The sequence below is a fragment of the Carcharodon carcharias genome, chromosome 35 (genome assembly GCF_017639515.1).
Source record: "Carcharodon carcharias isolate sCarCar2 chromosome 35, sCarCar2.pri, whole genome shotgun sequence".
In the NCBI taxonomy this organism is placed as follows: domain Eukaryota; kingdom Metazoa; phylum Chordata; class Chondrichthyes; order Lamniformes; family Lamnidae; genus Carcharodon; species Carcharodon carcharias.
The window spans coordinates 7,083,879-7,099,206 of record NC_054501.1 but is presented as its reverse complement, the minus strand read 5'-3'; positions in this window follow the sequence as shown (position 1 = coordinate 7,099,206).

The following is a 15,328-nucleotide window of genomic DNA, read 5'->3' as shown; positions in this document are numbered from 1 at the left end:
GAGACAGTTGTGGGAAAAAGCGGGCGCCTGTGGAAGGGGGTGTCGTGAGGAAGGGGGCGGGGTCGTGGAACGGCCCTCGCGAGTTCTGAGGGAAAGGGGCGGGCCGTGGCCAGGTCGAGCTTCGCGAGATCTGAGACGAAAGAAGGGGCGTGGCCGTGGTGTGAAGGGACCGTGCCGGCATGGTCTCGCGAGATCTGAGGGCGAGAAGCGGTCAGGGCCGCGCAGGGGGCAGGTCAGCCAGGATCTCGCGAGATCTCAGTCAGGAAGGGGCGGAGCAAGATTGATTGGGGGCGGGCAGGTAGGTGGGAGACAACTCTGGGCACGCCCATTCCTGCATGGCCGCGCCCCTCGGCCCCGCCCTCATTATCCAGCCTTCATCTCCCTCCACCACCTCCAAACAGCCAATGAAGACAAGAAATAGGAGCAGGGGACCCGACCCTTCGGCCCGTCGAGCCTGCTTCCCCATTCAATACGATCATGGCTGATCTTGGGCTTCAACTCCACTTTCCTGCTCACTCCCCATATCCACCAATCCCAGCCTTAAATGTCTTCAACGACGGAGCATCCGCAACCTTCTGGGGAAGAGAATTCCAAAGATTCACAACCCCTCTGGCTAAGGAATTTTCTTCATCTCAATCCTGAGACAGTGCCCTCCCCCCATGTGTTTTAGATCCCGACCAGGGGAAACAATCTCTCAGCGCCCACCCTGTCAAACCCCTTCAGAACCTTGTACACTTCAATGAGATCGCCTCTCATTCCTGTACAAGTTTTCTTTGAAAGTTTTTTCACTGTTGTAGTGCAGGAAACCAGACGTCTCAATCTGCACGCAGAAAGCTCCCGCGGCCATTAATGGCACCAGTTGTCTGGTTTCTGTGACGTTGGTTGAAGGATCAATATTCGTCCCAGCACAACGGGGAGAACAAACCCAGCCTCACCCTTGTGGGGCCAAGCCCAAAAATCGGTTCAACGCCAGTGTGCAACCCATCATCTGACGGTGTCCGCCGTGGCAGAATGCCAATCCCTCTGGAAGCCGCCGGGAACCCGCGCTGCATGCTGCTAACAGGCTGCCAAGTAAGGCCCGGCTGGAGTCGCCCTCCCACGCCAGATATACCGTTACGCCGGCCCAGAACACGCCCGGTCAAGCATGACATGCAGGATTCGGGGTTACTGTTGGGGTCTCGCTCCGATCGCGGACGGCCGAGGAGCAGAGGATGCTGGAGCCCTGCAGCTACCAGACCCTGGAGGAACACGCGCATCGCGTGCTGGGTGGATTCTCACGGACATGGGTCCGCCGCGGGGCAGCTCACGGGCTGGTGGGAGGTCTCGGCTCTGCTTCAGAGCATCAGGGTCATAGGCTGACAAAGCCGGGGGGGTGGGGGGGGGGGGGGGGGGGGTGGGGAGACCCGGGGAGGAAGGTCCAGCTACGAGTGGGAGAGTAAGGTCTAGGTTTGACTGAGAGAAGGTGTACCTTGGTGTGTGGGGGTGGGGGTGGGGGTGGGGGGGGGGTCCAGATTGGAAGGCAGGGGGAGTGGGGGAGGTGTCAAGGCTGTGAGGTTGGCGCAGGGCGGGTGGAAGAGGGTGCAGCGGGGAGGAGTGCAGCAAGAGGGGAGACGGGTGTAAGGCAGATGGAAGGTGTAAGGGGAGGAGTTCGAAAGGGGAAGGAGTTGGGAGGGGGAAAGGAGTTGGGAGGGGGAAAGGAGTTGGGAGGGGGAAAGGAGTTGGGAGGGGGAAAGGAGTTGGGAGGGGGAAAGGAGTTGGGAGGGGGAAAGGAGTTGGGAGGGGGAAAGGAGTTGGGAGGGGGAAAGGAGTTGGGTGGGGGAATGGAGTTGGGTGGGGGAATGGAGTTGGGTGGGGGAATGGAGTTGGGTGGGGGAATGGAGTTGGGTGGGGGAATGGAGTTGGGTGGGGGAATGGAGTTGGGTGGGGGAATGGAGTTGGGTGGGGGAATGGAGTTGGGTGGGGGAATGGAGTTGGGTGGGGGAATGGAGTTGGGTGGGGGAATGGAGTTGGGAGGGGGAATGGAGTTGGGAGGGGGAATGGAGTTGGGAGGGGGAATGGAGTTGGGAGGGGGAATGGAGTTGGGAGGGGGAATGGAGTTGGGAGGGGGAATGGAGTTGGGAGGGGGAATGGAGTTGGGAGGGGGAATGGAGTTGGGAGGGGGAATGGAGTTGGGAGGGGGAATGGAGTTGGGAGGGGGAATGGAGTTGGGAGGGGGAATGGAGTTGGGAGGGGGAATGGAGTTGGGAGGGGGAATGGAGTTGGGAGGGGGAATGGAGTTCGGGGTGGAAAAGAGTTTGGAAGGGGAAAGGAATTCGTAGGGGTAAGGAGTTCGAATGGGGAAAAATTTGGAGGAGGAAGGAGTTCAGACGGGGGAAGGAGTTCAGACGGGGGAAGGAGTTCAGGCGGGGGAAGGAGTTCAGGCGGGGGAAGGAGTTCAGGCGGGGGAAGGAGTTCAGGCGGGGGAAGGAGTTCAGGCGGGGGAAGGAGTTCAGGCGGGGAAGGAGTTCAGGCGGGGGAAGGAGTTCAGGCGGGGGAAGGAGTTCAGGCGGGGGAAGGAGTTCAGGCGGGGGAAGGAGTTCAGGCGGGGGAAGGAGTTCAGGCGGGGGAAGGAGTTCAGGCGGGGGAAGGAGTTCAGGCGGGGGAAGGAGTTCAGGCGGGGGAAGGAGTTCAGGCGGGGGAAGGAGTTCAGGCGGGGGAAGGAGTTCAGGCGGGGGAAGGAGTTCAGGCGGGGGAAGGAGTTCAGGCGGGGAAGGAGTTCAGGCGGGGGAAGGAGTTCAGGCGGGGGAAGGAGTTCAGGCGGGGGAAGGAGTTCAGGCGGGGGAAGGAGTTCAGGCGGGGGAAGGAGTTCAGGCGGGGGAAGGAGTTCAGGCGGGGGAAGGAGTTCAGGCGGGGGAAGGAGTTCAGGCGGGGGAAGGAGTTCAGGCGGGGGAAGGAGTTCAGGCGGGGGAAGGAGTTCAGGCGGGGGAAGGAGTTCAGGCGGGGGAAGGAGTTCAGGCGGGGGAAGGAGTTCAGGCGGGGGAAGGAGTTCGGAGGGGGAAGGAATTCGGAAGAGAAAAGGAGTTCCGAGGGGGAAAGGAGTTCCGAGGGGGAAAGGAGTTCCGAGGGGGAAAGGAGTTCCGAGGGGGAAAGGAGTTCCGAGGGGGAAAGGAGTTCGGAGGGGGAAAGGAGTTCGGAGGGGGAAAGGAGTTTGGAGGGGGAAAGGAGTTTGGAGGGGGAAAGGAGTTTGGAGGGGGAAGGAGTTTGGAGGGGGAAGGGAATTCAGAGGAGGAAAGGAGTTCGGAGGGGGGAAGGAGTTCGGAGGGGGGAAGGAGTTCGGAGGGGGGAAGGAGTTCAGAGGGAGAAGGAGTTCTGGAGGAGAAAAGGAGTTCTGGAGGAGAAAAGGAGTTTGGAGGGGGAAGGAATTTGGAGGGAGGAAGGAGTTTGAAGAGGAAAGGAGTTCGGCGGAGGGAGTAATGGTGGAGGAGGGAGTAAGGGGATGGGGTGGGGAATACCCAGGTGAACGTACAAGGGAGGAGTCTGGAGTCAATGACTGCATGCTGGGGAGCAAACTGAGGGTGGGAGTGATAGGAGGGAATGGTGAGTACGAGAGGGACAGAGGGAGCCAGCAGGGTGGGAGGGTGTGGGTGCGGCGGTAGCAGTAGAAGGGACAGTGAGGGTGCTTGGTGGGGACTTGGATTCAGACACGGACCCTGGGATAGGGCAAGTCAGTGTGCATGGGGGTGGGACTCTCAGGAAGGTAGGGAACGTGCATGTTCACCTGGACATTTATTCATTATTTGTTCATGGGATGTGGGCGTCGCTGGCTAAGCCAGCATTTATTGCCCATCCCTTATTGCCTTTGAGAACTGAGTGGCTTGCTGGGGCCATTTCAGAGGGGCAGTTAAGACTCAACCACATTGCTGTGGGTCTGGAGTCACATGTAGGCCAGACCAGGCAAGGATGGCAGATTTCCTTCCCTGAAGGAACATTAGTTAACCAGTTGGGTTCTTCTGACAATTGACAGTGGCCATCGTTAGACTTTAAATTCCAGAATTTTTATTGGATTTAACTTTTACCATGTGCTGTGGTGGGATTCGACCCTGGGTCGTCACTGCTGCCACCGTGGGCTCTCTTTCAGTTGTCCATCTGAGCTGACCTGCATCTCCACCCATCCACTGACTGCAGTCCCTTGCAGCATCTGTTCCCGCCTAACACACGAGGCTCCACTCAATTCCGATTTCAACAGCCATGGTAGTCATTCTGATCAGCAACCACCACCTCCCCCCCCTTGTCCTTCCCTGGAACGAAAAGGGTTCGGGTTGGTAGAGGACAGTGGGGAGGTGAAAGATGATGCCGGTGGGCGGGCGGGTCAACAGTGATGGGGGAAAGGAGATGGATGACTGGTAGAAGGTGTGGGTAAGCATTGCCTGTCTTCCAGGCTGTTTATTTCCGGCCCTTCAGTAGATGAGGTGTCCTCTTGCCTGGAGATGAGAACCTGGATGGAGCTGAGGTCCTCTTGGCTGGAGGTGAGGACCTGGATGGAGCTGAGGTCCTCTTGCCTGGTGTTGAGGACCTGGATGGAGCTGAGGTCCTCTTGGCTGGAGGTGAGGACCTGGATGGAGCTGAGGTCCTCTTGCCTGGTGTTGAGGACCTGGATGGAGCTGAGGTCCTCTTGGCTGGAGGTGAGGACCTGGATGGAGCTGAGGTCCTCTTGGCTGGAGGTGAGGACCTGGATGGAGCTGAGGTCCTCTTGCCTGGTGTTGAGGACCTGGATGGAGCTGAGGTCCTCTTGCCTGGTGTTGAGGACCTGGATGGAGCTGAGGTCCTCTTGCCTGGAGGTGAGGACCTGGATGGAGCTGAGGGTCTCTTGTCTGGAGGTGAGGACCTGGATGGAGCTGAGGTCCTCTTGCCCGGTGTTGAGGACCTGAATGGAGCTGAGGTCCTCTTGGCTGGAGGTGAGGACCTAGATGAAGCTGAGGTCCTCTTGGCTGGAAGTGAGAACACGGATGGAGCTGAGGTCCTCTTGCCTGGAGGTGAGGACCTGGATGGAGCTGAGGTCCTCTTGCCTGGAGGTGAGGACCTGGATGGAGTTGAGGTCCTCTTGCCTGGAGGTGAGGACCTGGATGGAGCTGAGGTCCTCTTGCCTGGAGGTGAGGACCTGGATGGAGCTGAGGTCCTCTTGCCTGGAGGTGAGGACCTGGATGGAGCTGAGGTCCTCTTGCCTGGAGGTGAGGACCTGGATGGAGCTGAGGTCCTCTTGCCTGGTGTTGAGGAGCTGGATGGAGCTGAGGTCCTCTTGGCTGGAGGTGAGGACCTGGATGGAGCTGAGGTCCTCTTGGCTGGGGGTGAGGAGCTGGATGGAGCTGAGGTCCTCTTGGCTGGAGGTGAGGACCTGGATGGAGCTGAGGTCCTCTTGCCTGGAGGTGAGGACCTGGATGGAGCTGAGGTCCTCTTGGCTGGAGGTGAGGACCTGGATGGAGCTGAGGTCCTCTTGGCTGGGGGTGAGGAGCTGGATGGAGCTGAGGTCCTCTTGGCTGGAGGTGAGGACCTGGATGGAGCTGAGGTCCTCTTGTCTGGAGGTGAGGACATGGATGGGACTGAGAGACTGGCTGGCTGAGGGCATCTGCCGCTTGGCAGAGCTCCCTGTGAACCAAAGCGTGGCATGGCAGCAGGAGAGAGCACTGACTGTTGCGTTGAGAGAGGGACGATGTGGTGCATTACCTCACCGACACCACAGGCACGGTCCACGTCCTCACCAGTCGGTGCGATGGCACGCTCCTCAAAAAGTGAGTGAGGGCCCTAATGTGGGCCACTCCACCCCGGGTCTGGGACCTCTCCCTGCTGTTGTGAGCCAGCTTCTTCTGCAGGAAAGCGGATGGCAGTGTGTGAGCAGGGCACTGCGCGGAACATTTGTGTGGTGAGCGGAGCCACTGACAGGATGAGGACGTGAGCTCCAGGGAGTACGAGCCTGATGGAGACGTGAGGGTGGGGGTGTGAGAGCTAGTGGCTGTTGTCCCTTGAGGTGTGAGATCCCTGTGGAGGTGTGATGGGTTGGGGAGCGCGAGAGTTGAGGTGGCTTGACTTACCCTGGCGGAGCGGATGAGAGTATTCATCATCTTCCTGCACTGGATGGCTGACCCCCCCCACCCCGTGTTCACCGCTGCCATGCACCTCCCACGCCGGATTGGTGACCCTGGTGGACCTCCTGCAGCCAGAGCAGGAGAGGGTGGGGGGTGGGGGTAGAGGACACCGCGGCAGCCTTCCATTGCGTCCGCCAGGCGCCCCAGAGAGGCGTCACTAAATTTGGCCGGGGGAGGGGTTGCTGCCGTCTCCTTTGCTTTCGGGGGCTGTCTGTCGCCTGGAGCAGTCCTGGCGCCGCAGACGTGAAGTCGGCTGCGCTCTGGCGCGTCTTGAACATGGCGCCCGGAGCGAGGAGGGGGGCTTGCTTTCTCCTCACACCGGCCTCTCGCCGCCTCAGGATTGCCCGATGTGCCAGACGGCCGACGCGTGGCTCATGAGGAGCTGTCACCCCTGCCAACGCGGGGCAAAAAGGGGCAGCCGATGCCGGCACGGCAAGATCCCGCGAGGAGAAACAAAGTGAAGGACCAGTCAACAAGGGGGGGAATGTGGGAAACTCCCACCCCCCCTTCCCCTTCACCCTGGTCTTCCGGCTGCAGTGCCGTTAGGGGTGGGGGCGTCATTAATGCCCACCCCGAACAGGCAGAGTGCAGATTCATTCTTGACACCTTGTCCAGAAAGACTTTGACAATGCAGCCCGCATGGAGCCAGGGACTGCAAGGGTAAGCACACCTCAAAAAAAAAAATTCCCCCTCCCCTCCCTGACCCACCCCACTCCAGCCAGAGTTTGCACCTTCATCGCAAAGAGAATATTCGCATATTTTTCATAAGAAGCGTTTTCAAAAAAGTAATTATACGGCGGGCACTGGGTGCTTCCCCACCCAGCGCAAAGGTTCTTTCCTCCTCCATCTGCAGCCGGGTGTTTGAGCTCTTGGTTTGCCAGAACGACAGGGAGACAACGACTCTTGTGCTGATCGACACCTCTTCACGCTCACTCGCTGCTGTTTCCTCCTGGACTCAGCCGACTCACGCAGCCCCGGCTTAACCGCAGGGTCGCGTCTGGCCCTGTCCCGGGAGCTGACCGCTCGCTCCCCCAGGCCTGTTCATCTCCCGGCTCCCCGGGTCTGTGTGCAGCTTGGGGGGGCGGGTGGGGTCGTGACTCTCTCCATGACAGGAACATGAGAAACGGGAGCGGGGCTCTCAAACCATAAGAAGGTATAAGAACATAAGAAATAGGGACAGGAACAAAGCATTTGGCCCCTCAAGGCTAGAGCCTCCACCCTGACTGTTGCCCACACAACCACCTGGACCCTTTCCTAGAAATGGCCAAATCAAAGAGCCTTGGCACAGTGGTCACACTCTCACTCCTGACTCAGAAGTTGGGGGATAAAGACCCACGCCAGTGACTTGAGCCCATAATCCAGGCTGACACTTCATTGCAGTACCGAGGGAGTGCCGCACTGTCAGAAGTACCCTCTTCCAGATGAGATGTCAATCCGAGGCCCCGACTTTTCCTGAACTATTCATATATTTGTGTGTGTTTTTCTGAGTTGTGTGTGAGTGACTATGTATGTGTGTGTGCATGTGAGTGAGTTTGTGCATGTGTGCTTGTGAATGAGCGCATGTCTTTGTGAATGTGAGTGTGTGTGTATCAGTGTGTGTGTGCATGTGAGTGAGTGCATGAGTGTGTGTGCACGTGAGTGTGTGCATGAGTATGTGTGAGTGAGCATGTGTGTATGTGAATGCGTGTGTGTGTGTGTGTGTGTGTGCATGTGTGTGAGTGTGTATCAGTGTGTGTGAGTGCGTAAGTACGTTTAACGTGGCGTGAATCGGTGTTCCTGGGGAAGGAGGGGAGCAGGGAGAGAGAAATGCTCACCGGGCAGTGGCCGTGCGCACATTGGTGGTTCCTGAGTATTGCTGAGTTACCGAGGAAGATGCTGTGCTCCCAGTACAGCCGATTTGATCATTGCAACAGCACCGCAGGGAGCTGCAGGAATGGCCTGGAGCAGGCAGTCAGTGTGTATGCGTTCCCTGGATTCCGGGCCCACCACCATCAACGCTGCTATCGGAAATACGACGGAGGTGTTCAAATTCCAGAAAGATAAACAAGGAGAAACCGTTTTCCAGTGGCAGGAGGGTCGGTAACTGGAGGAGACACAGATTGAAGGGAATCGGTTAAAGAACCAGAGTGGGGAGAAGCAGATTTGTACACAGTTGTGTTGTTGTGATCTGCAAGGTGCTGTCTGAAAGGGTGGCGGAAGCAGTTAGCATAATAACTTTCCAAAGGGAATTGTAGAGGTAATTAACCACCATTCTATAAAGGACCAAAGACATCTCTCTCCATTAGAGAGAAAGAGAATTGGCTCTAAAAACAGAAAGTGCTGGAAAAACTCAGGTCTGGCAGCATCTGTGGAGAGAGAAACAGAGTTAATGTTTCAAGACCGTGTGACCCTTCTTCAGAGCTGCTTCTATACAGTTTGAGGGACAAAACTCTGCCAACTTGGGGCAAGACGCTGAGGCACAGCCACCACAAACTACCACTGAAATCGTGCCATTGGCATCATTCTGCATCACACTCCAGCCATCTTGCGGTGCCACAGTGGTATTGTCACTGGACTAGTAACCCAGAGACCCAGGGTTATGCCGTGGGGACCCGGGTTTGAATCCCGTCACAACAGCTGGTGAAATTTGAATTCAGTTAAGAATCTGGAATTGAAAACCTCATGGTGACCACAAAACCATTGCTGTAAAACACCCCCCCCACCTGACCCCCCCCCCCCACCCCACCACCACCAATCTGGTTCACTAATGCCCTTTAGCGAAGGAAACCTGTCATCCTTACCCGGTCTGGCCAACATGTGACTCCGGACCCCACAGCAACGTGGTCGACTCTTAACTGCCCTCGTCCAGAAGGCAGTCGGCGCTGGGCAATAAATGCTGGCCTAGCCAGCGATGCCCACATCCCACGAATGACTAAGTTTAAAAAAAAACCTTGAGTTAACCCAGGAAGGGAATTGGACAAATAATCAAAAGGGAAGCATTTGTAAGGCAAGTGGGGAGGGGAGGGGGGGGGCGGGGGGGGGGGGGGGGTGGTGGAGAAGGAGAGTTTGGGGGGGGAGGAGGAGAGGTTGGGGGAGGAGGAGGGAGTTGGGGAAAGGGGAGGGGGGGGGGGTCATGCGACGGTGGTGGACCTGAAAGAGCTGCCACAGGCACCAAGGGCTGAATGCACCCCCCCCCCCCCCCCTCCTCCCCAATCTCCATCTCTGGGCTGTATCATTCTATGAGCAGCTTCTCCAGACTGTACACGAGTCAAAGCAGATTTCAGTTTGCTACCACAGGCTGTAAGTGACCTGCGGAGCTGCGAATGGTGCAGATCGTCCACGGGGTTGGCCAAACAAACTGGCTTAAAGGGGACAAATGGTCTTTCCTCACCCCCCTCCTCTCATACCCCACACCCCCCACCCCCCCAACCAACTCGACACCACCGAACGTGCTGCTACTGACAGAAACTCTGTCGGACAATTCATTGGTCGTCAGCGGCACTCTTGCAGTTATGATGAAACCTGAACACGGTGTAACCGCCCACCTCTACTTGTCCAGATTCCCCTGCAGAAGTTATTTTTGAAAGCCTGAGCCCGGTGACACCGCAGAACAAACATTTCTGGGAATTTTTAGTATGGTTTTTTTTTAAAGCAGCCCTCTGCTGCCATCTGGTGACAGGCTGTTGTCGGTGCGAGGCCACCAAAGGCAGCAGCAAGTTCAACAGGACGCCTTCCGTACGAATCGGGAGCAGGATTAGGCCATTCGGCCCCCTCCAGCCTGCTCCACCATTCAATAAGATCACAGCCGATCTGACTGTGACCTCAACTCCACGTTCCCCCCCTCGCTGGCCTTACGAGAGAGCCCAGAGTACAGGAGATTCCAACCCTCCACCGATCCCCTCTTACCCATTGACTCGGGGATATTTGACTACAGAGGCATCGCGGCAAAAAACAATCAAACACAGCCCCTCCCCCCCAACGACACGAACATACGAACAAGGAGCAGGAATAGGCCACTCGGTCCCTCAGACCTACTCCACTGCTGATCTGATAGTAACCTCAAATCTGCATCCCACTTAGCCCCCCCTACCAATAACCTTTCACCCCTTTTGCTTACCAAGAATCTATCTGCCAATGCCTTAAAAAACATTCAAAGACTCTGCTTCCACCGCCTTTGGAGGAAGAGTTCCAAAGACTCTCGACCTTCTGAGAGAAAACATTTCTCCTCATCCCTGTCCTAAACAGTGACCCCGAGGACTAGATTCTCCCACAAGAGGGAACATCCTCTCCACATCCACCCTGTCAAGACCCCTCAAGATCTTATATGTTTCAGTCAAGCCGCCTCTTACTCCAGAGTAGATACAACTCCAGCAGATACATGTCTAACCTGTTCAGCCTTTCCTCATAACCTGATAGTGAACAGGAAACAGTTGAGAGACAATAGGAGGGGGGTCCTCCATGGGGGGGATAATGATGACATAGGTCGCGAAGACGGGTGCAGCGAGCGAACTCCAGGAGCTCCGCCGGCAGGATTGGTGCACCGACGGAGATGTTTCCCTGGAGATGAAGTTCATGGGGGGTCCAGAATGAGTTGGGGGTAGCCCTGAGACCCAGAAGCGACGGCGGTATTGCAGAGTGGGTTTTTGGCCAGGGTGCAGGAAGACTGAAGCTGAAAGAGCAGTATAACTCGCGGCCAGCCCATGGGTCCGGCAGGAGGCTCTCAGTCGCGACAGTAGAGTTGGGCTGGGGCGGATGTGGGTGGTGGGAGGGGTAGGAAGGGCTGTAAACTGATCAGAACTACTTCAAAACAAAGCAAAGCAAAGGAGCAGCAGACCAGACGACAGAAGCTCGGTCTTAACAGTTTGGCCCAATATCATCCAGAGCAGGTGTCAGCAGACTGTCAAAGCAGAATGCCTCATCGCCAGAACTATCCAACAAGCACCAGGACGTAGCTTGGCTGGTGGTGAGAAAGGCCCTCCCCTGTCAGATCCTTCCAACATGGCAGGAGTCTCGCCCCCCCACCCCCCCACTCTCTGCAGGTTGCCCTCGAGGTGGCTGTGCTGGGGATGGGACCGTTGTTCACCTCCTTGTGGATTGTGCCTTTTGCAAAGAAGGTCTGGAGAGAGATGCAGTGGTTTCTGTTGAGGTTCGTCCCGAGCAGTTCTGTGACACAGGACTCTGTGCTCTACGGGCTGTTCCCAGGGACACACACTGAGACAAACATCAACTGCAGCTGAAGGATCATCAACTCGGTGAAAGACGTTCTTTGGTCTGCCCGAAACTTGTTGGTCTTCCAGCGCAAAGAGTTGTCCCCGACCGAGTGTTGCAGACTGGCACATTCCGAGGTCCAGGACTGCGTACTGAGGGACGCACTAAAGTTTGGGGCAGCCGCCACAAAGACACAATGTGGAAAGGTCGCTGTCTGCCATAGGGCACCGAGGGGCTGGGAATTGTTTAGACCCCCTGGGCTGTACAGCTCACAATGAATGTATGCATTGAATACTAATTGTATTATAAATGTATTGAAGCACCTCAGAGTGCAGCATGACGTATGTTGATAACTCCAATCCCATTGTCTGCCTGTCTGTAATGACCATATTGAAATGATTGTAATATTGATTGACTGTATTGATGCACCTTGTGATCCATGTGTAACAGTTGAATCTGATTGTACTTTTTTGTAATGTTCTTCCAGATATTTTGTGAATAAAGTATATTTTTCAGAAAAAAAATCATCCAGAGCAGGGTGTCTGGGAGTTTGAGAGAGGTTCCCGATCCAGATCATAGCCAGAGCTCACAGCTAGGAGCTGTTTGAACGAGGAATTCACTGAATGTTTGGGGTGAAATCACACACACTATTCGATACAACTTTAAGAGTGGAAGAGAGGAGAAAGGACAAAGGGTGACCGAAGATAGAGAGGCGCCTGGAGGAGAACCTGAGGGAGCTGAGTGCCCAGAGGTCATTTTGAGTCACAAGATTTGGTGACCACTGTCTGCTAACTCACCGGGTGGACGGTGTGTTGGTGACCAGCTGCAAGTAACTCACCAAGTGGACAGTGTATTGGTGACCAGTCTCTGCTAACTCACCGAGTGGATGGTGTATTGGTGACCAGTCTCTGCTAACTCACCGAGTGGACGGCGTATTGGTGACCAGTCTCTGGTAACTCACCGAGTGGACGGCGTATTGGTGACCAGTCTCTGCTAACTCACCGAGTGGACGGCGTATTGGTGACCACTGTCTGCTAACTCACCGAGTGGACGGTGTATTGGTGATCAGTCTCTGCTAACTCACCGAGTGGACGGTGTATTGGTGACCAGTCTCTGCTAACTCACCGAGTGGACAGTGTATTGGTGACCAGTCTCTGCTAACTCACCGAGTGGACGGTGTATTGGTGACCAGTCTCTGCTAACTCACCGAGTGGACGGTGTATTGGTGACCAGTCTCTGCTAACTCACCGAGTGGACGGTGTATTGGTGACCAGTCTCTGCTAACTCACCGAATGGATGTGTATTGGTGACCAGTCTCTGCTAACTCACCGAGTGGACAGTGTATTGGTGACCAGTCTCTGCTAACTCACCGAGTGGACGGTATATTGGTGACCAGCCGCAGGTAACTCATCGAGTGGACGGTGTGTTGGTGACCAGTCTCTGCTAACTCACCAAGTGGACGGTGTGTTGGTGACCAGTCTCTGGTAACTCACCGAGTGGACGGTGTATTGGTGACCAGCCGCAGGTAATTCACCGAGTGGACGGTGTATTGGTGACCAGTCTCTGGTAACTTACCAAGTGAATGTGTATTGGTGACCAGTCTCTGCTAACTCACCGAGTGGACGGTGTGTTGGTGACCAGTCTCTGGTAACTTACCGAGTGGATGTGTATTGGTGACCAGTCTCTGGTAACTCACCGAGTGGACGGCGTATTGGTGACCAGTCTCTGCTAACTCACCGAGTGGACGGCGTATTGGTGACCACTGTCTGCTAACTCACCGAGTGGACGGTGTATTGGTGATCAGTCTCTGCTAACTCACCGAGTGGACGGTGTATTGGTGACCAGTCTCTGCTAACTCACCGAGTGGACGGTGTATTGGTGACCAGTCTCTGCTAACTCACCGAGTGGACGGTGTATTGGTGACCAGTCTCTGCTAACTCACCGAGTGGACGGTGTATTGGTGACCAGTCTCTGCTAACTCACCGAATGGATGTGTATTGGTGACCAGTCTCTGCTAACTCACCGAGTGGACAGTGTATTGGTGACCAGTCTCTGCTAACTCACCGAGTGGACGGTGTATTGGTGACCAGCCGCAGGTAACTCATCGAGTGGACGGTGTGTTGGTGACCAGTCTCTGCTAACTCACCAAGTGGACGGTGTGTTGGTGACCAGTCTCTGGTAACTCACCGAGTGGACGGTGTATTGGTGACCAGCCGCAGGTAACTCACCGAGTGGACGGTGTATTGGTGACCAGTCTCTGGTAACTTACCAAGTGAATGTGTATTGGTGACCAGTCTCTGCTAACTCACCGAGTGGACGGTGTGTTGGTGACCAGTCTCTGGTAACTTACCGAGTGGATGTGTATTGGTGACCAGTCTCTGGTAACTCCGAGTGGACGGTGTATTGGTGACCAGTCTCTGCTAACTCAACAAGTGGATGTGTATTGGTGACCAGCTGCAGGTAACTCACCGAGTGGATGGTGTATTGGTGACCAGTCTCCGAAAACTTACCGAGTGGATGTGAATTGGTGACCAGTCTCTGCTAACTCACCGAGTGGACAGTGTATTGGTGACCAGTCTCTGCTAACTCACCGAGTGGACAGTGTATTGGTGACCAGTCTCTGGTAACTTACCGAGTGAATGTGTATTGGTGACCAGTCTCTGGTAACTTACCGAGTGAATGTGTATTAGTGACCAGTCTCCGAAAACTTACCGAGTGGATGTGAATTGGTGACCAGTCTCTGCTAACTCACCGAGTGGACAGTGTATTGGTGACCAGTCTCTGGTAACTTACCGAGTGAATGTGTATTGGTGACCAGTCTCTGGTAACTTACCGAGTGGATGCGTATTGGTGACCAGCCACTGGTAACTCACCATGTTTACCGTGTCACTCTTGACAACCCCCTTTTTTGGATGAGATGTTAAATTGAGCTCCCCGTCTCCCCTCTCGGCAGACGACAATGATCACATGGACGCTGTTCAGAAAAAGGGAGAGTGAGGGCTTGGGGTTGGGTGTGAGTGGTGATGGGAGTGCAGGTGAGGGGGTGGGTGGTAATGAGGGGTGAGGTTGGTGGGAGTGATGGGTGGTAGGGATGAGAGGTTGGGGGTGCAGGTGGTGGTGTGGGAGTGAAGGGAGGTGGGGTGCAGGGGGTTGGGGGTGTTGGATTGCAGAGGGTGAGGGGGTGAGGTTGCAAAGGGGGTGCTATGGGGTTGATGGGGCAGGGGGTCTGGGGTTAGGTGTGAGCAGGGTGGGGTTGCAGGCAATGAGGGACGTGGGAGTGCTGGAGATCAGCATTACCCCTCTCGCCCCCCGCCCCCCGCCCCCCCAAAACGAAGTCAGACATGACCCCCAGAAACAGCGGCTGTGGAATTTGCAGCCTCGGAAATTCTCCAGTTGGCGGTCAGTCTGAGTGGGGAGCTTCCTGCTCGCTAATTGGTTCCCAGCTTCTCCCAACGAGGCCCGTTTTCTGGGGATTTGGAAACCGCTCTGTTCCCCTTTGGGGAGAGCTTGGCGCTACAGAAATGTAAACAGTAATTTCTTCATCTGGTGGGAGTGGGAGTGGGGGTGGGGGTTGTGGTGGATCAATCAATTTCCATTCCCTCCCCCTTTCCCCCCTCCCTCCCCCAACCTCTTTCCCCCGCCCTCCCCCCTCTTTCCCCCTCCCTCCCACCTCTTTCCCCCTCCCTCCCACCTCTTTCCCCCTCCCTCCCCCCTCTTTCCCCCTCCCTCCCCCCTCTTTCCCCCTCCCTCCCCCCTCTTTCCCCCTCCTTCCTTCCCCCCTCCCTCCCCCCTCCTTCCTTCCCCCCTCCCTCCCCCCTCCTTCCTTCCCTCCTCCCTCCCCCCTCCTTCCTTCCCTCCTCCCCCCCTTTCCCCCTCCCTCCCTCCCAACCCCCACTTTTCCCCGTCCGCCCGCCTTTTTCCCCTCCCCCCTCTTTCCCCTCCCCCCTCTTTCCCCTCCTACTCCTCTCCTCTCCCCCTCTACTTCCCGGTAACGACTCCTGACACTGCGGGGACTGGGGCTA